The 24,270-nt window shown below is 41.1% G+C and overlaps 1 protein-coding gene across 3 annotated transcripts in view; it reads left to right on the top strand.

Moving 5' to 3' along the window:
* Positions 1 to 2,285: 2,285 nt before the first annotated feature.
* Positions 2,286 to 24,270, top strand: part of osbpl5 (oxysterol binding protein-like 5) — a 43,959-nt gene continuing 21,974 nt past the window's right edge. For 2 of the 3 annotated variants that reach the window (XM_084555496.1, XM_084555495.1), the window contains exons 1-2: positions 2,371 to 2,447; positions 13,217 to 13,437. The gene's annotated coding sequence lies outside the window, so the exon portion shown is untranslated. Of the gene's footprint in view, positions 2,448 to 13,216; positions 13,438 to 24,270 lie in introns of all 3 variants that reach the window. The other variant, XM_084555497.1, reaches the window with a different exon arrangement.

Below are 24,270 nucleotides of genomic sequence, written 5' to 3'. Positions count from 1 at the left end.
TCAAGCCTTATAGCGTTTCCCATTTCTCCATCTTTCCCCCTCCACGTCATCCGTACTTAACGTCTCTCAGATCCCCACAAGTTAGATTTAAAAATAGATTTGGCATTTGAATGCCTGTTTCTTGTCTCCTATGCTGTAAATTGCAATAACAAGGTACACAAAGAGTTGGTTGGTGTTGTGACAGTGATCCAGGCTGTAAATGCAAAATTAAAATGGGACAGCAGATAACTGGGTGATCCAAATTTAATGATGAGCTCAAATGCTTATGTGACAGTAAATCCATCATAATGGATTAGACCAGGATATTTGTTTTTTTCCCCTCTGAAATAATGATAATAAAACAAAAACAAGGATGTTGTACCCTATTATGTGGGAAAACACAACCACACAGCTATGCAGAGATCTTGCCTCAGTCTTCGTCAACACCTGATTTGAGGACTTGTCACTACAAAGAGTCCTTGAATAACTGACAGGGTTGAAAATCATCAAGTATGTTTAGCTCAGTGAAGCTCTGGTTTATATTCAGTTTGTAGCATTCAGTCATGAAGGGGGATTTAGTGGTGGACTGTTTTATTAGAATGCATTTGTGCATACTAGTGTACCTAATGTTTTGGCAAGTGTATATGATTTTCCCACGAAACCATAGCCAGTTATCGGCTTAGAAAATTAACAGCATATAAATTATTTGAAATTAGCAACATCTTATCTAACAATAGTGAAATGCTAATATATCTTAATAATATCTCAATTAAATCACATATAAGACAGATGCCTAAGTACTTTTTAAATGTAGAGTCTGGTGATAGTAGTTTTGTGTTTTCTCATAGTTTAGAGCAACATTTGATTTTTATATTTCAGCTTATTTATTAAATTCAAGTGAGTGTATATCTGATAACGAGAATATGTTAACTAGAGCCAATTTTATTTTCTTTGTACATGCTTTTTCTTGAATGCATCATTGGCAGGTAGTGTCACACTCCACTTTTACGCTGATGACACTCAGATCTACCCGCCTGCTAACCTGTCAGACATGAGAAACCAGAGTGCATTGAGAAAATGGACAGGCAACAACTTCCTGCAGCTCAACTTAGACAAGACGAATCCTTGGACCACAACAGTTGGCAAAACAAATGTTACCCTTTGCTGGTTCCCTCTGCAACAATATTAGGCCTGTTGTCTGATTTGTTTTGAGTCTCACATTACTCAGCTAGTCCAATCCTGTTTTTAACCATCTCAGAACGCCTGGATTATTGTATTAGTCTTTTTGCTTGTCTGAATAATAAATCAATTGTTCAACTTCACGCAGTACAAAATTCAACTGCCGGCTTTTTAGAAGAACCAGAAAAACAGATAATATCGCTCTGGTTTCTGGTTTTAGCAAGTCTCCAAAGGCTCCCAGTAGAATCAGGTTTTAAGATCTTACAGCTTATTTCATGGCCATGCCCCTGGCTATATCACTGACCTTTTACCACTAGACGGGCAGGTAGGTACGTACCTGGAGAGCTGAAAACAAAAGGGGGCAGGGTGTTTGCGGTGGAATGATTTGCCTAAGGAAATCAGGTCAGCTGATCTCCTTAAAGATCTCGGACTTTTTTTTTTTTTTAATAGATTTTGAACTAAAAGCTCAATTAAAACAAATAATAGTAAAGTAATAAGAACAACAACAATGGTCATATTATTGATATTATTTATATACTGCTTTTTAAATCTGCTTCACTACAAAGGGCTTAAGAAAGACCATTTTATTCTGTCTTTTTTGTTTGTGTCTTATTGTTCTGTCTTTGTAAAGTGTCCTTGTGTGTCCAGAATGTATTATTTTTATTATTAAAAAAAACGGTATTATAAATACACACATAAAACTAAATTAAAATTTGAATTAATATTAATAATAATACAACTACTACTACTACTACTACTACTAATAATAATAATAATAATAATATTTTAATAATAACAGGTAATAAAACAGAGAAAACTAAATTTAAAAAATTCATAATAATAATAATAATAATACAATAATACAGCTAATATTGATATAGTAGGTTTGTGTCATTTTTGTGTCCTATTTCCTTTGTTTAATAATAATACGAAGAAGAAGAAAAAGAAGACGAAGAAGAAGAAGAAGAAGAAGAAGAAGAAGAAGAAGAAGAAGGCTAATAAATACATAAGTTACCATGCAGCAGGTGGCGTTCCCCGCTGCGGCCACAGGTGTCGCCAGAGCTCCCCGTGTGGCAGCAGCCTGATGAACCGCCGCAGGAGGATCCGCTACACTCCGCACTCTCCATGTTGAAACCGAGCAACTTCTCCTGCGACCGTCCGCCACAGCCCGTCTGCTGTACCCCGCACAACAAGCCCGGCTGTCTCACGCAGCCCCTTGCTATGACGCCGGACTGGGAAAGGAAGCTGTGAAACAACTATCTGAACGCGTTAACCCTGGTCGACAAAGAGTGAGTTTACACGTAGCTGCTTTTATATTACACCACGTCAACACAATTGAGGAGGATAACTTGTCATTTTTTTTTTTTTAATCGACCGTTACCTGTTATTTCTTCAACGGACGCTTGTTTCGTGGGGGCTAACTTATGCTCGCTAGCTAGCGGAGCTCCGGTAGCACTGACTGGCAGAATGAGGAGGATTTTACGGTATTTATAGGCATCCCAGCGTCGCTATACTTGGACGAATTTGGTCGCTGGTGGTAGTAACGTTATCTGAGTGGGTTTGGCTGGGTAGTGGCTAACGTTACTAGCTCGGTGCTATCACAGTAAACCCTCATCTCCACGTTAACGGAGCGGACCATGCCCCATGCGGCTGCTGCTGCTGCCGCTGCTGCTTTGCTGTCAGTCGTTTGCATAGCAACCATGAGGCTAGTCGATGACTGGGTGGCCGTGACAAACAAGGGCAAGCACCTCTGTTGATTCTCTCACATTTATCACCCTTAGCTTCCTGCTACCCCCTGCTGCAAGTGAAACTAAAAAGCCCCGCACAGAGTACGGACGCATGTTTTCACACATCAATGTCTAAATGTTCATCTAAACAACCTCCATTTATCAAGGGGCTCGTAACGCTCTTTGTAATGGCATTGAGCCTGCAACCATGGACTGTATCTCTGCATGTATATACACCGATCAGCCACAACATTAGAACCACTGACAGGAGAAGTAAATCACACCCAGTGACGGTGCAATGTTCTGCTGGGGAACGTTTGCACCTGGCTTTCGTGTGGATGTTATTTTGACATGTGCCACCCACCTAGACCAGACCAGACCAGACCAGACACCCCCACCTCATAGCAATGGCACTCCTTGATGGTAGCAGTCATCCCCAGCAGGATGCAGCCAGACACACGCACACAACAACTAAAAAAACAAAAAAAAAACATGAACGTGTTGCCCTGGCGTCCAACTTCACTAGACAGCAAACTGAACAAGTATCCGTGGGATGAACTGGAACAAGCCTCATCCACAGATGCCCCGTCTATGGGTCCTGAATTCCCCCACTAACAACGATCTGTTATCAGACACCACACACACACCTCAGATGTCCATTCTCTGATGGGTCAGAGCAGTTTTGGAGGCACGAGGGAGACCTGAACAATAATAGGCAGGTGGTTTTAATGTTGTGGCTGATTGGTGTATGTATGTATGTGCAGTCTATGGTTGAGACATGTTGCGTTAGGTATAATAAAGAGTGGAACTGTTGGTAGGGATGGTAGACCTTTAAATGTCAAATATATACCGTGCAGGCCAAGACATCTTCAGCATGGTACTCCAGTGTTGGCGAGTATAATGCCAAAGCTGTAACCTTTGTCATGGGTTCACTAGTAGTAGCACATTGTGACTGCCAGCAGACCTCTTTATAATAATTAACAGTGCACCAGGCAGTGGTGAATAAAAGAATGCAAGCTACCTTTTTTTCCTTCTATAGACATGGTGTTTCTGAAATGTAAACAAGTTAAGGTAAAAATGAAATGTGTGATTGTGATCAGCGCACCAGCCAGTGTTGGCACATCGCAGTCATACTGGCACACATGTGCACCAGCCTGTGAGTAACAAGAAACTGCAGTACAGAAACGCCAACATTTTTTAGGAGCGGAAAGAGTCTTTGTAATCTGGCTTGTCTAGCGGATAGCACGTTATATGTAACACGTTAATGCTCTTTGTAATGTTACGGGGAACTGTATATCTTTATATACAATCCGCGGTTGCGACCTGTTGCTTTTAGTGTTACGCAGAGAGGAACTGTAGAGGGATGGTAGACATGTAAATGTCAAATACATGTAGTGCAGGCCAAAGCAATGCTCTAGTATTGCTAGTGCAAGGCACAATCTGAAACCTTTGTCATTTGTTTGAACAGTGGTAGCACATTGTCACTGCCATCAGACCCCTTTTTTATTTTAAGTCAGCTGGTGAGTAACAAGAAACTGCAGTGCAGAACATTTACCAACATTTATCAAAAGCAAAACTGACCAGTTGACCAGTATACCATCTTTCAAATTGGCGTGGGTCAGAGTACACTTGGTGTTCAGTTGTGTTCAGTCTTGATGAATTTCCAGTACCACTTCACCTCATCCGTAGGTGTCTGTCTATTTCCAGTGCAGGCGAAAGACAGAAGAGCTCTTCATCTTTAATTGTGCGGTATTACGTAGAGATGCGCTTTACTAGTGATGAGAATAACACTGAAGTTCGCTTTAGTCATTAGTTAAAAGGTGTGCTGCAATATGTCACTCAAAATACTAGATGCAAGCTCAGTAGGAAATGATTCCCGGAGCGCTAGAAATGAAATGCTAGTGGAGTGAGAACAGACAGTTTAACGGCCTGTCTCTTGTTCTCATCTTTCTCTCTTTGTCTTTGTCAGAGCTCTGCAGAATCTTTATTTACTCTGTTGCTTCAGTCAGCGATGCGTCTGCATTTTCATTCGACCCCGTCTTTCACGGAGTAGATTTTACAGAGCAATAACGGTCTAATATCCCGTATTACGTTCCTCCTGCCACACTTGCATCGGACAAAAATTGATCCGATATTGAATGTCCTGAAAAATGTCAGACGGCAAGCGGTGTTGATGGCCGGGAATTTGAAGGTCATTAATACTGCATGGCCGTTGAAAATGGGTCATGAACTCATTAAGATCAGACACCGCTCCAGTTTGCATATTTGATTTTGTTCAAGTCCACAACGCTTTAAAAAGCATCCGTCTAATGCGCTCCTGTAAGATTGTGCCATAATGGTAATAAATCTATTTCCAACTTAGCTTTAACAATCATGCATGGTTTTCTGTGCTGAGCGGTCAACGCAGACAGTCTGGTCGTGCCATGTGACAGTCTACCTTGCCCTAATCAGGTGGGGATATTTAATGGTGTTGGGCCTTAAGCCTATCAACTAGAACTCTGCTCTGCCGTGAATGACAAATTAGTGGAGAGTGGTGGTGAATGAAGTAAAGAGAGAAGGGAGAATGTGAGGAGCTGTTTGAGTCACTTTCTGTGGGTGGTTAGTGTTGTTTTTTTTTTTTTTTTTTTCACCACTGCTTTTTCTAGCAGGAAGACGCAGCAACAGATGTCCCAACTTCCATGCTGTGCTGTGAAGGATACTCAGAAAATACCACGTCCAACCATTGACGCTGACTGTGCAGCCACTGACCTTTGCATGTCACCCCTCTGTCTCTCTCTCTCTCCTCATTTTCCGTCTAATCGCTGATATCTGCTAATAATGCAACTGAAAGTGCTCCCAAAATGACCCAAAAGGATCTTTTATTATTGTTGTTATGTAAAAGTCCAACCCCCGTTAGCTGATAGTTTAAACCTGGCTGTTCCTTCACAATGCAGCTGTCCTACTCCAGGGTCGATAAGTGGCTCAGCGCCATTCAGGTTCCCCAGAGTTTTAAATGCTTTCCCCAACATCTAGTGGGGGAATCTAGGCTAATACTGCTCCACATTGAAGCTGTCTCTCAGCCCCCAGAGAGCAAGTGCACTTTTAGCAGCCTATATAGTGCCAAGATTCCCTTCCCCTTCTGTGTCTTGCAGAATTTTTTTTGTCAAAAGTTACTTCACAGCTGTAAGATGGCCTTTATGTCTAAAACAGGACCCTTTGTCGTAGAATTTTTTCCCACGGAGAAAACCCAGAACCACAGCAGTGACGTTTTCAAGTTTATTTTATGTCTTCATGATTAAACTGCCTTAACACCTTTAGCTAAATAGACACAGTGTTTGTATAGATAGCATGCTATAAAAGCCACATTTACATCATTGTTAACACCTGTCTATGAGATGTAATTCCCTCCCCTCTGGCCTAGTTCTATCTGCAGCAACGTTAGCAGTTCCTAATTGACACCGGGACTTTAAAACCTCTAATGTCGGTAAACAGTAGCCTTTTGTTGTTTGTACCGCGTTAATCTGGTGACGCAGGTTTCCGTCTTCTCATTAAATGACAAAGACAAACATCTTTAAAGCTGCTGACTCAGAGGCAAGACTTAACTGTATAACTGGAAACTGTTTGGAGGTTTTGCGGTTGATGTTGCTTTGCCACATCCCAGGCATTTTGCTGTGCCGTTGTACACCTGCTTATCAGGGGGTCAGTTGTGAAATTCTGTGCTGTTCTATTTATTATTGCGTCATTTATTTGTTCGGCATCATTACTTGTGTACGTCCATGTTTGTTTCTCAGTATTTTTCCTTTCACAACCCTGTTTCGTGTTTCTCTTCTTTAAACAAAGAGATCTGTAATTCACAGTTCCTCTTTCTTTGTGCTGCTTACTACTGTATCCAACAAACACATTAAGGGTTCGCAACTGACCTCGTGGCTCCCTGGATTTTGACTATGCTCCTGGGCAGCTGGTTAGCCAGACTCTGTATTTATGGAGCAGGTTTAACACCATACATCCATCACTCCTTTATTTACAGGCTGCCGTGATTGTACTTACGCCAGCTTGCGCCTCTGCAATCAATACCCACCTCTCACACATCTTTAGCTTACTGTATGGAGCTTCCGCTTGTGTAAAAGCTACATGTTTACTCGGGGACCAACCTCGTGTTTTTCTTTGTGGAAACCGTAGGCGCTGTCATTAACACCGACGAAAAGATGTATTAGGTCCGACGAAAAGATGTATTAGGTCAGTGTGCTTTCATGATTCGTGTAAATGGGATGCATACATTATTGTGTTATTAGATAATAACAAGTCATTGAGTTTGCGGGTGTTCAGACAGAGGGTTTATACTTTGCATTGCAGTGATCAACAGATCCGTTAATTACCGACAGTGCAATCACGAGACAGTAGCAGACATGCCCTTGTCAAAATCTACATTTGTTTTAAAGCTCTGTCTGAGTGGCAGGACTTGTACAGAGACCGTGGCCTAGTCCATGAGAATTATTGGCACTTTTGCGCAGCCCATGTCAAATGCTGATAATCTCCAGTTTCAAGGGATAAGCTGCAGCATCTGTGTTTCGCCTTTACAGCAGGGTTGTTGTACATTTTTGACACGCTGTTAATGCTGTGTTTTATTACGAAAGAGGTGTTGCTTAGATGCTTGCTTACGTCGAACAGCCCGCAAAAGCCCCGGTCATTACTGTTATCGTTATGCTGTGTCAGATTGGCTCTAATTTTTGACGTCCGGCCGCCGACGTTTCCATGTCGTGGCATTTCATTCACTACTGACAAAATGCTTTAGGAAATTAATATTGTCTGCGCTGTGTTTACCTAATGAAGTAGTCACCTGGGAGGGGGGGGGGAGAGGTAAGTGACACTGTTAGGTTACACTAAACGGAAACTTGTGACACTCGGCTAGAGCTGTCCACGCCAAGCACCTCCAAGAAAGCAAGCATTGCTATAACCTTTTAGATGGTCCTTGGGTTTCAGAGCATGGGTGGTTTCCATGACATGGGACATCATCTGACTTCAGTCTTAAAGCGATACTCTACCCAAGTTCAGTCTTAGGGTGATTTAACACACACACACTCTCCTTTTTATGTTCTCTTTATATGAGAGGTGATTGTGCAAGGGTTGTAGTTTGACATTTACTGGATAGGGTCCATGGAAAGTATGAATTATGCTCCGTAATTCCCCAAGCTGTTATTCAGAAGAAAAAAAAACCCCGAACAGACAGGATCACATATTGGTCCAGTCGGCTTCGGTCAGCAGGAATTCTGCAGTTTATACTTGGCCGCATGACCATCTTTTAAGCAACTGTTTTTTCTCAAGGCGACAGAACATTTGTATGTACTAGTAATATTATTAATTAAACAAGTAAAGAAAGACAGTCTATCTCTACTACTTTCATAATTATTGCCACCCAAAAAAGAGAAACTTTTGGTCCAGTCTTTGCTACCCATAAAAGAAAAACTGTGTCCCAGAAAACCCTGCAGTCTATTTGGTGAAATCTAATATTAAAGTTTTAGAGGGACCTTGTTTTTCAGATGGCTAAAATGCATTTGGCCGGTGACCCCATCCACAGTGTGTTGTAAGCGTGCCGACCACCATTTATTATAGGTAACACAACGACTATAAATAAGTGCCTCGTACAACATCGCTTCAGTGAAACCACGCTATCCCTTTAAATGACTGCTGCAGCATTCATCTCTGCGCCCCGTCCTCCCTCAAGTGTTTGTTTCCCCCAGCTTCTAGCGTCCCCCCCCCCCCCCCCCCCCCGCTTCCTTTTTTTTGTACTTGGATAAACACGTTTTTTGTCCAGTCTTTGTACTGAAGGCACAGAGATGAAATTGATATCGATCTTCTTGTTTGTTCCCATACCAGGAGTCAGACAAGTATATTATTCTAAAATGTCAGAGAGTATTATGAAGCTTTTTCCTGCTGCACTGCTCAATAGATTTTTCTGATGTTTTTGACATTTAAGCTTCATTCGTATTGATCAGTGTCCTGCTCCAATCATGCCTGTAATTTCCATAGCCAACGCGAATGCAATAGCCATCACAGCTGCCTATGGTTTATTTTATGCTTGACTAACCATTGTGTTAACTAGGGGCGTGTAACATTAGACGGATGCACGTAATCTAATTATGCAGATCGACACGCTGAAGCAGATTGATAAGCGATCTGACTGGGCCCCAAAGCCCGTCCCCCATCTTTAGGTGATTGTATAACAGACAAGGTCTTGGTAAACAGGTCTGTATTGACGCTAAAAACTTCATTAAACGATATTGATGTTTAAATGCTTTTTAATTGTCTCACAGGAGAGAGAGAGACAAGTGGGCAAGCATGTGAGAGCAAGTGAATGGAGGTAACTGACAAAAACACATCTGGAAGGATTAGTAAAACTACATCTCCTGTATGAAAGAGGTATAAAGACGCCCTGTCCTCTCTCTTCTTGCCGATAATAACTCAGATAAGGCTGCTTTGCAATTCTGTATCAGGTCTGTATCACTAGCGATCAACCTGGCAAGCACAGGCTCACTTAATGACCTTGCCTCCCACAAGCTCACTTATGAAGATGAATTGCTATTAATATAAGTATTTTTTTGTTCTGCAGAATGTTTGCTGTACAACAAGTAGAAGACTAATATCAACAGATGTTTTACACGGCGGATTTAACATTTGGGCTTTGGTAGAGCAATACTTGCCCGTGCGGCTTTGAACAGATGCATATTACATTTATTGAGTGTGATTTATTGTGTGATGAAGAATCTAAATCTAAAGAAAACAAACAAATGGGGACTTCATAGTCCTTGTCACTCAACACAGTCCTACAACAACTGGAGTGCTTTGCGATCTGTTCCTACCAGGAGTTCTCCAGAGGCCTCAGCTTTTAGATGGCCTCGACCCTGCCATTTGTGGAGGCGAGTTGACCAAAAAACACAAAAGCACAGTTTGAGTTAGAGGCTGGCACATGAACAAAATGTGCAGGCAACATGACGAGAAAATCTGATACTCCGTACTTAGCCAAGCTACCCATTTTAAAATGACAGGCAGTCTGTTGAAAATTGCAGGAGATGCCCTTTAAGATGCGCAGGGCAAACACTTCCAATAAACATCTCTAATGGTCAGTTTGCTTACTCTACTTTATTATAGATTTTTCTCTTTCTTTCTTTTTTTTTCTTTCTTCGGCACTTCATCTACAAAACATTATACTTTAGAATAATTTTTTTCTATTCATTACAAGATCATTTTTCCTCAACTGAATATTATTATAAACGAAGACACCATTGACGTGCTATCCTGTTTGGATAGCTAAAACTGATGCCAGACAGTTCAAACAAAGAGGCCTCAGGTTAGGAGGCCATGTGGCGAGCAATAATTAGTCCGCGAGGCATTTGAGTGCACTTAATGTTAAGTACCCAGTGCCATATTTGTAAAGTCTAGTCTGCTGCCTTCGTGAGCAGTGAGTGCTCACTTTGTGTCCCCGCGTCTCAGCTGTCTGATGCTTCTTTGTTGCTAGAGCGGACGTTTATGGTGTGTTTGTGTGTTACCTGGCTCAGCGGGACAAACAGTTCCTGTGTGCTATTTCTAAATACCGGCCTCTTATTATCTACGTTTAGAATTAGTCTCTCGGTTATAGGAGCAATTGAACGAGCGACTTTCATTAAATTAACTTGATAAAACTTTCTCCCTAAACAGACTCTGACTTCATGTCTTGTCCAGCTTCACAGCAGAGCCGTGTGAATTCTTAAGATTACGTTAGGCTAAGTGGCCACGCATGGATGGCGATGGGGATGGATGAAAGGTGGCTGCTGACAAGATGCTTGACTTCTGAACGCCTTCTGAAATAAAAAAAATAAAAAATAAAAAATCAGTGCATTTCCAGGTTCTTTGTGAAAAACTGATATGAAATAACCCCCAAACACAAAGACAACAGTCTTCTACTGGGAGAGGAATAATCAGTGACCAGTTTTCACACTAGGCAATTTGTATATTTAATGATTCAAAATATTACTCTAAATATATAGGATGTTTTTTCTTTTCTCATTTTTCTTTCCATTTGAAGTTTTGATAAATCAGTTGTTTCGCTTCAGTCTCTCCTACATTAGCATGAGCACCTACCTCTGGCTTCCAGTTTTTATTCACACCCTTCCCATTGTGTCATTGAATTGAACCAGAGACACAACTATAAGTCAGTGGGCAGGATCCGGCCTGCACCCTTCCTATGAGTCAGTCTTGGCTCTCTGCTGCTGCAATCAGAGCGCTGGTTATACAGTACGCATGTGGCAGTATTTCCGGCATTTATAACCGTACAGTTTTCATTTTGAGGACTGCTGCGGCTCATTGTCCCTTTTGGCTAATTGTAATTGGCCCAGTTCCAATAATATGAATAGAAAGCAAAAGTACTTCGGCGGCATCGCAAGTCAGTCATTCCTGTTCACTTTTCATCTGGTCGTTGGCCCTATCATGCTTGAAATGCTGGATCTTTCCTACAGTGAACTGGTCCTGAGATCAGATACTTAGACATCTGGTCTGAGTGAGGAAATGTGGGACAGCTAGAAGTGTGTATTTCTGGAGTAAAGAAAACCATGCCTCATTCTGGGTCACAGTGTCTTCCTTCACTTCTAGTTTGCGCTCTTTGTGCATGTGCTCTTTTTTTTTTATATTTTATTATTCTAGTGTCACTTCTCAGGATAAAGTAAAATGAGTCATTTTTGTTTTCAGTGTGCCATTCGCCCTCTAAGAGGATTCCAAATTACGCCTTCCTTCCATCTTCTCCGTGTCGTTTTGTCTCTCACTTTATTTGCTGGCATTTGTTGTTGTTATTTCCTCCCTTCTTTGTCTCTGTACCTCGTGCGCCGTCAGCTCAGAGATTCTCTTTCAGTTCACTTCTTATTTAGGTTAGGCATACTTGATTATAATGACTTCCTCCTCTGTTCAGCTTTAGGGTTCAGATACACAGTCGCTGCCCAACCCATTTTACACTTGTTGATTAGACACTAGATTACTGACTGGGGTGTTGTCTGTAGAGATTCGTGTCAAGTCTGGTAAAGTTTCTTTTTTGGTGAAACTGATGAAGTTCTCCTGCCTGTGAAATGGGTTTGATCGAGCCATAATATCAAGAGAGCTGGGTGATATGACAAAAAATAAAAAATAAAAGTCAGTTTCAAAGTCTTATGGACTATTCACAAGTTTATTTTCATAAACCAATAAATAGAGAACATGATTCAGAAATTGTTTTCCTCGTTAAATCACTAACTGAATCAGCAAATGACCACTGTGGTGTCTGTTATTCTTTTACATGTTTCAAACATTATGACGAGACTGAATATAGAAATACCAGTGCTTCTATAATTTACTTACACGGTTGCCTTTGTGTTGCTTCACATAGTTTTTGCCCAGTTCAAATTGTTAATTGATTTATCACCCAACGCTAGATGACCTTGGATTTGTGAGAATTTCAGAGTCAAACCTCAGCTGTGCAAATGTTTATTCAGACCTCTATTGTAGAGGTACACGTTGAAGAGTGCCACTATTTGACTCTGTAAACTGTGAAGCCAAGAGATAAAAATCAGCACAACTGGAGAAATATGGAAACGTATGCATTGGTTGATAGTTGCATTCGTGCATAGGCTGTAATATTGCATTAGTTGCACAGTATATTAAGGCTGTGTCTGTGTGTGTGTGTGTGTGTGTGTGTGTGTGTGTGTGTGTGCGTACTGCTGCTTGAATTGATGTCTGTGTTGTGTGTGTTTTGTTTTAGTTTTTGGATTTGTGGCTTATCACACATCCCAGCTGTTCGAGAATGCATTGTTCTTACCACAAGCGGGATTAAGAGGCATTTCAAGGGAAAACAAATGTAAGACCAGAATGGGTGGTTAAAACAACAATATTAGCTGTTAAAAAAAAACAACAAACAAAAACCACTATATTTGTCATGTTCAACGTGTTAAGCATGTGAGGTAAAATTCATAAGTAGGTTGGTTTAAAATGGACTTTGTACCATTCACTGACGTCTCGTTCCTGCTTTTCTCGCTTCCTGTCTTCCGGGATTCACATCCTGGTGTGTGTATTTGTCTAGCGTAAGACAAGTAGCGCTCCATTAATATTATTATGTGTGTGCGTTTGTGACTTTGTGGGTTAGTATTGCTTAATGTTGGTTTAATGAACATACACCGAACAGAGCGATGTTTCTTTCCATTAACAAAAAAAAAAAAAAAAAAAAAAAAAACATTTTATGCTCTCATTTAATATGTTACTTGTAATGACTTTTTGGGGAGGGATTTGATTTCGTCATGAGCAGCCGACGTAGCGTGAGTCTAAGCGCAAGTCAACTGACAACAGTTGTGTGTGTGCAGGTGGAATACACGGAGATGTTTGCAGCGGGGTGGGGCCTTAGCGCAGTGGTGTGACCAGGAGGAGCATGGGAAGGAGAGAGACTCGGGGTGAGGCGGTTCTGTCTGTTCGTACTGATTGAGTTAAACTGAAACCTTATTCGAACTTTTGTACCTCTCCAGGTGAGGCAAGCTGCTCCAACAAAGGCCTCTGGATGCTGTGTCTCCTGCGGCTCAGGTGAAAGGTAAACCGAACTCTCACCTGTCAGCAGACTCTTTAATTCATTAATAATGCATGCGCTCCATTAAATTGGCTGTCTGTCTGTTTTAGTCTTCAGTTAATCAAATCGCCTGCACGCGCCATTTACATTTTACTGTCCAAGGTAATAAGGGCAGGACTACTTTAGGTGAGCTTGTGTAATTTGTGAACTGATTTTCTCCCAGGCATCAGTCTATCTTTCAACATTTGACACAAATCCAAGCACATTTTTACCCAATGCTGCCAGGAGCTATAACTCTCTCTCTGAGCAGAACAGAGAAATAGGGCATGTCTCTCAAGGTGTTAATAAGACTCTCTGTTTATGCCAGTTTTCAATACATCCAAAGCATACTATCTTATCCGGGTATCCGATCACAACTTGAGTAGTGTAGTAAAGCTTATGCAGTGACCTCTGCCTTTTCACGAGTACACATGCTTGTCAGAGTTGTAAACGTGGTGCGCGGTGCAGCTCTGAAAGAAGGAAAGCTGTTTGACAGAACTGAGATCAGTGGATTACAGGGTGTGTCAGATTTATCTGGGTCAGAAAAAAGTAAATATTTGGGGTTGCACAAGGATGGTTGGCTACACAGTGATAATTCAGAGAGATACGCAAAGCCCTAAAAGAGGCAGTTGGTCCATGTTGATCTTTTATACAGTAGCAGAGAATACTGCAAGTGTAATAACTACTTACTGTTTTAGCCTACCATGACACACTCTGTATTTTGGTCTCTCCTGGATAATGATAGTAGTCTCTTTATTTATGTCAGTTGTATAAACTGCACTAGAGGTGCTTGGCTATTCAGTGCATCTGTCCTTTGACTTTAAAGTGTGTGTTTTTATTATTGAGAAAACATTTACTTAATGAATTCAGACTTGTTTCAGTGAAACGCTTAATTTAGCGTTTTTGTCTGTTACAAAGCTTGCCTGCATAATTCAGACAGGAAGTGTTTGGATCCAACTATGCCAAGGCCGTTTATCTTGGCATGTGTTTGCAACGAAAGCCATATGAGATTTAACAGCAAGTTACACATTAACCACTCAAAAGGCCTCAACCTGTACCCAGCGGCTCACACCCAGGCTACTGTTCTCTTATTTTTATCTGCTTTAAAACCCACACATATTCGGAGCATGTGATTTTATACAATGCTAAGATAATGGTTATAAATTGTTTTTGTCAGCTGACTGACTGGTTACACGGTTCCCTTATCTGTCCCGTGTTCTCTCAGTAAGGTTTAGCATCGGGCACACATTGTCACGTCCATTTACTAGACACGGTTAACAGATTTAGAATGTCTCATCGCTCTCTTTTCTTCTCAACATGTCTGGTCTGTCGCATCAGTAATGAATCAGCCTGCCTTTGTTTGTTACACACCAACAGGACCGCGATTACAGATCGGTTTACTCAATTAAAAGGATAGAAAAGCAGATCATTGTCATAGTCTACATCCAATATCTTCAACACCTTAACTTTAAAGATTAAATAGGTTAGGACTTGTTGGTTGTAAACACAACATTCAAACTTGACCTCCGGTGTTCAGCTTAACGAGCTGAAGAGTGCGTGAATAGAGGGAGCAGCGTTATCACGAACAACACAGTGAAACAGACGCGCAGATCAGATGCTCTATAGATTCGTGACAGAGCAGAGAGGGATACAACCTAATAGATTCCTGTTTATAGAGTCTCACTATCAAGCACTGCAATTGTTATTAGCTAAGGTTATACACTCACTGCCCAAGAATGCAGATGAAAAACTTTATAAACATAGCAAATAAAGAAAAAAAGACACAGAGCAGAGTTTGCAGATGAATACCTTTGCTCAAAATTATAGATTATAGATGGATTACTTTTCATTATACATATTTTTTGGGCAGAAAATGCTACATATTATACATTTAAACTTAACTGTGCTTGACTAAATGATCGATTAATTCTCTGGGAAACACTGAAATACCACATTTATGTCTTTCTGAAGGGAAATTCTGACGTCAGAGACAGAGAAGAACAGGTAGCCTGTACCATAGCGCTTAATTGCCTGGTCTTTAACCTTCAATTGAGAGAGCAAACAAGATAAATAGAAATATGGGAACTCTTAACAGCAGGAGAGATCTTCTTTGTGCCCGATACCCATTGTTTGATCATCAAATTATTTACTGTAGCATAGTATAATGTAGTTGGTTCAAGGCGTAAAAAGGAAGAACTTCATGACCTAAATTACTGTGTTACCTAAATTTACGCAAATTCAAAATTACCCTATGTATTTTGCACATTGTTTGCCTGGAGTTCATTAAATACAAGACATACATCCTGACTCTGCAGTAATTAAAGAAAAAGTATGAATCTAAATTGGTTGTCAGACAGAGTAAATTAAGGGAGGTGCTAGTAGTGCTAATAGGCATCTGCACCAGGTATTGTGTTAACTCCATTCACAAACAAGCATCTTTTGATCAGCACAGCAAGATGTAATTTAATGAGATCAACACTGGGAGAGAGAGAGAAAGACCTGATGTTGATGAGTGGAGAGTGGCTGTATCCAGCTTTGTTCATTATCTGAGGCACCCTCTGCATATGGGTGACACGTGGAAACCAATCCGGACTGTCTATTCTTAATGAAATAGCATGAGCACAAGAATAATACACTGATATGCAGATGTAGATCGCCATTATACTAGGGCGCCGATATAAATATAAGGTGTGGAGACGCTCACACTGTGGTAAATAAAACTGTCTGCAAGGCTAGGTACCATATAGATACCAACGTCAATGAATTGAACTGGTATTTTACTTCTGCCAAAAGATGGACAGGGCTGTGAGAAATGTTGAAATGTTGGGTTTTTGCAGAAATCTGTAAAAGGATACCCTCCTGACCTCCTGATACCAAGCATGTTGTAAACATAAAAGTTATTACAGTTGTGAAATCCTCCTTTTCCAAACATTTACACTCGCATTTGTGTTACGCAATTTTAGGCCTTTTTTTTTCAGTTGTATTTCAACAGCTTACCTGAAACTACAGCGAAATTACTAATTTAGTTTGTGTGCCTGTCTGCCACAACACTTTCTATATAGTTGACAGGCTCTGATGTAATTTCTCTCAACTTCAATTTGTTTTTATTGCAGTTAGTGTGGGGAACGATGCCTCATACAGGTACAGTAAAAAAAGTTTTCGGCTCATTGGCTGCCTTTGCTCCTGGCACGGCCTTGCAGAATTCACCTGCAGCACGTACTTTTAATTCTTCTTCAATTATGTGTGGTGTATGGCTTTTTACAATCCGCAGAGCCAACCAGTGAGATGCTCTTTTTTTTTTCTGGCAGCTGTATTCCTCAGCTGTAAGTCTTGGGATTTACTTGTATGCTCTCAGTGTTGTTTCCTCAGATTACAATGAAGCCAAGCTAAAGCACCGTCAATAGAGTCAAACTCATCTTGACTATCTACATGTTTGTTTAGCTGATTTGGGCTTTGTGCCACTTGAGAACATTGACTGTGGGCGAGAGTGCCTGATAGCTTGATAGTCGACTGCTTGGTTGAGGGACCAGCGTCATGGTATTGATTGATAAACAACAACACTGACTTGATCTGCCACAACAACATATCAAAAGTGTCACTTGTTTGAAGAAGTGGTGTTAACTTACACATGATTGTCAGCATATGTTCAGCTGAAACTCTCCTGATGTTAATGTGTGACATACTGGACATACACCGATCAGGCATAACATTATGACGACCTGACGAATATTGTGTAGGTCTCCCTTGTTCCTCCAAAACAGTTGGGACTCATCAGAGAATGGATATGGGCCTTCTGAGGGTGTCCTGTGGTGTCTGGCAACAGGATGTTGTTAGTGGGGGGCCTTTGTGGATCAGACTTGTTCCAATGCATCCCGCAGATACTTGATCAGTTTGGGATCTAGGGAATTTGGAGACCAGGCCAACACCTTGTGCTGTTTTTCATGTTTTTTTAGTTGTTCCTAAACCGTTTTTGTGGGGGTGGCTGTGTCAGGCTGCATCCTGCTGGGGAAGGCTGCTGCCATCAAGGAGTGTCCTTTCCTATGGCGTGGGCGTGATTGGTCTGGTCTAGGTGGATGTCTAAGTAACATCTACACGAATGCCAGGTCCAAAAGTTTCCCAGCAGAAAATTGAACTGTCACAAGATGGTCAATGTTATTCACTTCTCCTGACTGTGGTTTTAATGTTGTGGCTGATCAGTGTAGTTTGTTTGTGTAGATCTTCTCTAACTAACACTTCCCTTCTTGCCTCCATGTTACAACTCATGTGAACTAGTAGCTAAATATATATATATATATATATATATATACATCTTAAGTAAGTGTGAAAACTGAGCTAATTTCACACTGAATGGTGTGACTGTTCAGTTATGTCTTTAGAAAAAACGTAGTGTCCTTACATTACGTCAGTTTAGATGTGACATGACTATCAAGTGACTATTACGACAAAGGAACTTGGAGTCTTAGCAGGTTGACCCAATTATTTCTCTTTAAATGTTTTGCAAATCATGCGCACGTCTTGCTGCAGCAGCATCCATTCATCTGCGGTATGAGATCACCCAGCAGCCCAATACAGGGCTTTCAGCCAATTTTCCTTTTTTGTGAGACGGTTTCTTTTTTTCCCCCAAATAAGACCGTCTTGTAATTTGTAGAAGTGGTGTGAAGTTGGCTTGTTTCCTCTTTCACCGTGCCTTGCTGGGAAGGAAAATTGGAAGCGCCCCATGCTGAGAAGGGTAGCGGTTCAGAAGAAGATCATGAAGATCATTCCAACTAATGTTACAAGTGTAGGTACATTTAAAGACGTACAGTACCTGAAGTACGTACCCTGACAGACTGCTAGAAACCTCTTAGTCTGAAAATTGAGTTCCCAAAAGCTAATGATGATTTGCTGGATTACAAGCTTGCAATTTTCTTAAAAGAGGCTGGTACCTTTAAATAATAGGACAGAGGGAAGATTAAGCTTAGGCTTAAAAGGATACTGGAATTGATTATGAGGAATTATGTAGTAGTCTTCAGACTGAGGTCTCTCAGTTTATTTGCACTAATTATAGTGTTATGCTGTCCTTGTTTTCTATAATCTGAGAATGTTCTGGCATTAAAGATATCACTTATATCTAGCCATTTACCAACCTCAAGTGCCATATGTGGGAGTGTGACAGGTCTGACTCATTTCAAAACGGCTTTTCTCCACTTTGTTCATTGATTCGTTATCTGAACCTGTCAGAACATTGCAACTATTTATCTTGGGTATTGTATTATAGCTTAGCTGGCAAGACAATTTTCCGTGCATCATGAAAGAATTTTCTGTTCACATTTTGGCCAACGCCCACTAAGCTGATAAGAAGGTGGAAGCAGCAAGTTTGTGTTATGAAGAGAGGTGATTGTAGGACAAATTTAAACTAACAAACCAAGTCACATTTAGGTTTTCGATTCACTAAAATATTATAATCCAAGGAGTTTGTAATTGGCTCCTATTCTCCGCACCCCTGCTGGGCTCCTTTTTGCATTAGCATCATTAATTAAAGTAATTTATCTGACACCTTGTCATCTGTTATCCTTTGACTTCTGTCCACTCAAGCCAGGCAGCCTCCTCGTCTCTTCTGGCAGTCATCGTCCTCCCAGCTCCTCACACCTCCTGTGCCTCCAGCAGACAGACAGAAGAGCCCCTGACCTCACCACACAATCTCCCCCGAGGACAGCACTTGGCCCAGTGCTGCCTTAATCACACAGACACAGGCTCATTTTCTGCCCATCTATTTCTGTATTCCCCTTGCTGTGCAGTCTCCACATCTTATTATTACCTTCTCTACCACAGAGGGCTTTTGCTCTATAATAAGGCCTTGTCATAATGTAACAGGGCATTTAAATTGCTGCAGCAATCTGACTTAGAGCAAAGGAAAGACTCTAATTTGCATAGCCCTGATATATTAATAATTCAAGGTGCAACTGGATAGGAAAATCGGCTGATGCATTGCTTTTTCATGCCTTGACTTTTTCTGCTGTGGCAATGGAAATGCAGGTGTGGCATTTAGAGTTGAAGGGGAAGTATGAATTTGTTGATAAGGTTACACACTTAGAGGAGTACTTTTGCAGATAAATTGCGTAAACCTTTACCATAACAACACTGTCATGTTCTGCCAAGATATAAACCATATATTCTAATTATACCTAAACGCAACTGTGTAAACTTTTGACACTTCTTTTTCCATAACATCTTGCTATGCTCTCAAAAAGGTACACGATGAAACCTGTGGCCAACCTTGTAAATGGCTTTCAAGTAAATTGCTGTTGACCCTTTCTTCCTCCCTGGTACAGTCTGGCATCACGTGCCTTGTTGAAGGGGACCTTGTTAGAAAATGAATTAGATGGCAGAAGAAGTTCAGTGCCTCCCCAGCCATACTTTCCTAATGACTTAGGGCATTATGGGAAGTTGGTCTGGGGTCACTCCGCCAGGAACTGATGGTACCCCAGACAAAGGCCAATCAAATAGTTTGGGCTGGTTTTATGCGGTGACAGAGGTATTTCTTTTCCTGTATTGGTTGAAACACACCTCACATTGACATCCAAATAGAACGATACCAGACTTCTCAGGCCATATTTTTCTTTCTTTCTCTTAAAGTCTGTGTATTACTTTATTAGTATCAGAGTAAAATGTGGCCTAAACGTCTGTGAACGATTCACGCAGAGCCTACGACATCTTTGCCATCCATCGTAATCATTAACACTTGTTGCTGGTGTGTCAGCTGTCTTGTGTTTTCTTTGTGTACTTCAAAAAATGGTAATTGGAAGTGAGCAAACTTCATGTTGGAATTGGGGCTAATAAAGGTCGAACAACGGTTGCTTTTACTGAAATCGCTGCAAGAGAGAGAGAAGATGGCTGAGTAGATGCTGTGTAGGAATCAGAAGCAGGGTGAATCTGCTTCTCTGCTTGTTTGGCCATGGACATGGACTAGGAAATACGTTTTCGCTTTGTATCCTTACTTTTCAATGCTGGATTGGTTTCCTACTCTGGCTCATGTCTGTATTTGTGAAGGTCTGTTTTAGATCGTCTGTGTCTGGGTACAAACTGATGCATGTTGTGTATATTAGCTAGTGCCAGGTTTGTTTCTGTGTGTTGAACACCGAAGATGCCTTGCACAAACCTGGCACTACTTGCTAACGTGCACAACGCTCGACTTGTTAGAACAAGTCAAGGTTATGAGTGCAGCATGTTAAGGTACAGATCATTTAAAGGTATAAAGTCAAAGATCAGCTACAGTCTCTTTGTGTATATGCATGCCTGTTGGGGTATTTTAATGTACACAAAGGCACTGTGTCTGGCACCACAGCAGGACCCATATCCATCAGCTCAGTCTGGCAAGGCCCATCTGAGGCTGGTTCTCACACACATTGGATCCGACCCTTTGGCCTGGATCCAATCATATACGTAACCCGCTGCTTGGTCTGTCTACCAGGTCGTACATGGCTTTAGTGTCTGTCTTGGAACTGGCTTTGACAAAAAGCGAACAAATGATTTGTGATAATACCGGTGTGAAGTCTTTCAAACGAAATAAGTGCTCCGTTATTCACTCCTCTAGATCGTGCTACAGTTGTGTGGTTTGTTGTAAATGATGTAAAGTAAAGCAGGCAGGCTGATTACAATGAATAAGAAGGAGTAAACCTGCTTACTGGGTGGTTATAAAGAAGGACCAGTTTACTAAGAGATGATGACAGAAGTGCTTCATATAAACCACAAGGAATATGAACTGAAAGTGTTTTGCTGATTGATTTTGACGTTTTGTATCTAAATGCATGCTTGTACAAAAAGGGTGTACTCAGAAAATAAACTGTGCAGCAAGCATGGTGGTACTTTTGGTGTACTTGGTAGTAACAATGGATATTTCCCATGCTACGGTTTAGCTTCACGCAGTGTGCAAGGCACAGTTTGACATTTTGTTTAGTGCAATAATTTGTATTAGGAAAGGGAAGAAGGAAAGAATGTGCAAACACACAGAGAAATAAACACTAGGAGGAATGAGAATGAATAGGCTTGTTGATATCTTTTGTGATACACAGAATTTGTTTTGGATCTGTGGTTGTATTTTGAAGTAGCCCCTTCTCTGGCTCTGGTTTCAGACACATCATCGTTTGTCTTTGCAGCCTTACAGTTCACCTCAGTCTGAAAACAGACTCTGAGACTCTCCCCCCTGTAGGAAATCCTAGTCTAATTTTCAAGCTATGATTACCCTGTGTTCTCCCTGACAGAAGTCTCTGTTCTCAGAAACCAACTGTGTGTACCAAGGGAGGTTGCGTCTTATGCCAGTTTAACCTGCAACACAAGGAACAGTGGAAGCTCTTTGACTCAATAACAAATTCTTATCCTCTAATCTTCCACTCATTCTCAAAGCACAGCTGGGAAAGAACTGGCATAATCCCTTATTACAAGCTGAAGTGCTCCCACGTAGAGTTTGAACAGAAAAAGCAGTCATCAGCAGATATTATAGCAATATTAGATGCAATTTTTGTCCTTACTGCAGCATAACGAAGGCGCACGCTGGGGAGAACAGGGTGGAGGTGGTGGTATCAAAGGTGTGGAGAAGGTTTACCATAATTGAAGACCACCGCAGTCCTCACTGACCGACGGGGGTTTCCTATTTTAAGTAAGATCAAATGGGAACTCTGGCTGGAAGGCATTTTCTCCATGTGAGTTCCTCAAAATATGCCGCACCCCCACAAGACTCAGAATAGAACAACTGAACCACACATCCTCCCACAGAGTGTCACAAAATTAGACCATGCGTCTCCTTACTTAGACAGTAACTGCAGACATATTCCTACCTTCTTCCTGTCGCTGTTAGACACATTAGTTACAGTTGGTGATTTTGCATTAGTCTTTATTTAGTTGGTGGTTAAGCAAGCTCTTACGTTCATAACCCAGAAATGGTGGAGCTGTGACCATGAGTGTGACCAACATGTAGTATTCTTATTGCCTTTTTGAATAGATCTGCATTTGCTCAGACTCACCAAGGACTCATGCTCTAAATGTTTTATTAAGAGTCGGGTGAATAGACATACTGCATGTGCTACAGGGTGGCTTTGACAATGCCTTGACCTGATTTTGAAATCTTTTAACCATAGTATGATGCTGAAATGCCACATCGCACAAAAGAAAGTAAATTAAATAAATTCCGCCCTTAATGTTGTTTAGATGAGATCTGCAGAGAAGATTTTAACATTTTTACACCGTTCAAGGAGAATGTTTTTGCTTTTCCCTCTCACTTCTGTTGATGATAATTGCTGCGTTTCGCTTATTTGTGAAATTATGACGATTCTTTAGGAGGAATACAGGAGAAAACTCAACGCTATATAAATATCTGTGAGCAATCCTGTAGCAGCACTCAGTGGTTGTACGTGAGTAAATGAATGAACAAATGTCTGCACATCTTGTTCATCGGTACACATCCGCATTCATCGCACTGTGCCATTTTTTGTGTGCAGAGATCCTAAACAGTATGGGAAAGATTAGAATTCAATTTTAATAATTTCCAAGTCTGTACAAGAACAAACAAAGAACAGAGACTGGAAAAATATTTGCATTTCAAACTACTGCTCTTATTGTCTTTTCTAGAAAGCTCTAAAATAAACTTGATTTAGCGAGTTTCATTGTGTTTGGAGCAGGCTAGGAGCGCAATGTGTAGGAGACGGTGGGTCAGAGAGGGCAAGTGACTGTGACTGAACGCACACCCCCGCACAGAGCTTTACCTATATGAGTACTTCACAGCCTACAGAACAGCTCTGCCTGTACTCCCTTATAACTTAACCAGATAGGGGCGTCAGCAGCCAAATTGGTTAGAAAATAAATACGGCAGTATCTGAATTGCATCGTATAATATTAAATTTGTCCAGACATTTAGTGGTGGATTATCTTTTCTGGAAACTATTTGACAACATGAAGTCAGAACATTAGAGCAGAGAGAACATGGTGACAGATGAAGCAGATAGTCACTTGTTTTCTGACGTTGGGTTGTCAGTGAGCGTCTTTAGCACTAGTTTGAAAAGCACACAGCATTTTTTTTTTCATATCACATCTTTGTGTAATCTGAACAATTGTACAGATATTTTCACAACAACATGATCATCTAGAATCACTAAAACGTAGACCAACTGATGAGCATGATTCAGGAGAGGCAAGCTCTGTACCATGGTTGTAGCTTTTCCTACTTCCCTAGCTAATCATAGTTCTTCTGGTCTCCCGGAAACATTACTTCCTTTCACACAGGTGTATGTATCAGTTGGCTGTTACCTATGTATTCACAGCCAACGTGAGGTTGGCCTTGATTGCTGATAGTTCTTGGATGTCACTTTGGTGTGCCCGTACCTAAATAAACATCTAGCTACAACAGATGTTTATACAACAGAGTGTGAAAAATCTTCATACATGTCTGTAAAAGTATGTATTTTGAAATGTAAAACGTGTAGGAACCCTGTTAGCAGCCTGTCTGCTTCAGCATGTTGTCGGGTTCATTGCTAATTCACATACTGTACTTGGCAACATCCTATTGGTTTATATGTAGGCCGTATAACCATCCATTAGTCCTGTTATCATGGGAGGCTGGGGGTTAACGTGGTCGGGGGCACTGAAGTGGGGATAGATGGAGTGATGGAAGGATGAGGGAGTGTCCGTACTTAATCTGTACCATCATATTAGGAACAGCTGTCAGTGCTGCACATCTCTCACAGCTCAGTCTTAGACACAGTGCAGATGTTTAGTCATTTGTGCTTGACTGTCATTTGTTGTACTTGTCAGAAGTGTATTTTTTTTGCAGCCGCAGAAGCAGCAGCA

This window comes from Chelon labrosus (genome assembly GCF_963514085.1).
Source record: "Chelon labrosus genome assembly, chromosome: 11".
Classification (NCBI taxonomy): Eukaryota; Metazoa; Chordata; class Actinopteri; order Mugiliformes; family Mugilidae; genus Chelon; species Chelon labrosus.
This window is presented reverse-complemented; position numbering and strand designations above follow the sequence as displayed.